Source organism: Frankliniella occidentalis, unplaced genomic scaffold, assembly GCF_000697945.3.
Source record: "Frankliniella occidentalis isolate FOCC.00 unplaced genomic scaffold, Focc_3.1 Scaffold35, whole genome shotgun sequence".
Taxonomy (NCBI): Eukaryota; Metazoa; Arthropoda; class Insecta; order Thysanoptera; family Thripidae; genus Frankliniella; species Frankliniella occidentalis.
This window is the reverse complement of record NW_026267165.1, coordinates 1357942-1359521: the sequence shown is the minus strand read 5'-3', so window position 1 is coordinate 1359521 and position 1580 is coordinate 1357942. Positions and strand designations below refer to the sequence as shown.

At 56.7% G+C, this 1580-nt stretch overlaps 2 protein-coding genes across 2 annotated transcripts in view; both read left to right on the top strand.

The window, feature by feature from the left end:
- LOC113212639 (protein turtle) overlaps nt 1-1580 on the top strand; it is a 197484-nt gene that overhangs the window by 43188 nt on the left and 152716 nt on the right. The window contains exon 2 of the mRNA XM_052266043.1: nt 942-1000. The gene's annotated coding sequence lies outside the window, so the exon portion shown is untranslated. The remainder of the gene's footprint in view (nt 1-941; nt 1001-1580) is intronic.
- The window catches only part of LOC113212638 (zinc finger protein ZFP2-like), a 73164-nt gene that overhangs the window by 27865 nt on the left and 43719 nt on the right, over nt 1-1580 (top strand). The window lies entirely within an intron of this gene.

Sequence of the window (1580 nt, the reverse complement as noted above, 5' to 3'; positions counted from 1 at the left end):
TACCGGCTCATCCTACACTTTTTCCCACCTCGCAGTGTGCCTGAGCGCCCTGCTGCAGAGCTCCGCAGAGCGGGTCGAAGTGGGTAGTGACGCTCTGACTTCTAGAGAGGGTTCGAATCGCGGAGCAGCTCTGAGCCGGCGCGTGTTTTCCAAGTTTGTTCATCAGGGATGGGCTGCACGGGCCGCACAGCCCGGCGCAGACCTCGCTGCTGAGCAAAAATCAATTAATGGAAGTGAAGCAATCAAAGGGGAATCAGAGCAGAGCAGCGAGTTGTAGGGTTGGAAAAGGGGGGAGGGGGCCGAAGGTCAAACTGTAAGTGTGTGGGGCGGGAGGTGGAGGTGCGGCTGTAGTGGAAACAATTGTGGTGTCCGGCAGGGCCTGCCGGGCGGTGCCGGGCCACGGCCGCCGGCGGGCACTGCGGGCAGAGCGGGGGCGGCGGGCGGCTACAGGGGATTGATTTCGATCTGCTGCCCGCTCAAAGCGAAGGGATGGACTGTAATTGAATGGAAAGCATTGCTGTGTCGGGATGTGTCGGGCTCGAGGAGGGAAACTCGGACTCGGCGCGTCCGACCGGGCGTTCTTTTATTAGAAAACTCGTTCGGAGCACACGCTTTTACATTTGTATTACTTTGTGTTACCAGGTAAAACGCTGGTGATGTAAATTTACGAATGTATTTCGTATCCCCTTTGACTTCAGATCGTTTTGCACTCATTGAAAATCCAACCGCGTGCATCGTGCATCCAGACATGCTGATTAAATAGTTTGCTAAGCAGACTCTAACAATAGAGAGGGTGGGAAATCATTTCCAAGTTTGAGACGGTCTGCTCACTTCTCGTTGTGTTGAGACCGTTGTGACGGTGCACGAAACTTTTGAAGACGGCACTGTTGTGAATGCATGATGAATATTGTAATTAATTGACACATTTTCCACGTTTCCAGGTACGTCGTGCTTTTGGAAGCGAGCCGGGGCCTGATCAGTACAACTTGCTAGCGCTTTGGTGAGTCCGGTTAAAATTTACCGTAAGCGTACATTTTGTTTTCTTTTCTTAATGAATAAGAAAAGGACTCATCAGGCGCCACTATATGTACCACAGAATTTTGCTTCAGTTTTGCGTCGTGTTGATGAACGTATTTCGTGCTTGTGCGGTAATGTCTACTCGCCCCATCTCGCTGTCCCATCCCGCCTCGTGCCCGCCCCTCCCTCCCCCTTTCCCAGCCCACTTCCTTCACGGCCGCAATTAGTGCGACAGAGACAGACCCATCCCCGACGTCACGACGACTTGTGGTCCGCAGTGTGTGCGGATGGCGGGGCGTGGCGGGGCGTGGCGGGGCGTGGCGGGGCGTGGCAGGTCGTGGCGGGGCACAGGTTGTGTGCGCTGCCAGGGGCAGGAGGGGGACGCTTTCGGCTAGCTTTGAGGTGGTGGCGGGTCCACCGCCCCGCTCCAAATGTCAGAGTATTGAAAGGGGGATCAAAATGAGTTCCCCGGGGCCGGGTCCCGCCTGACCCCTTTGGGTGCCCCCGGGGGTCCGACCCGCTGGGGGCCCCTTGAGCCCGTCGCCGCCCCAGCTCCAGCCCCC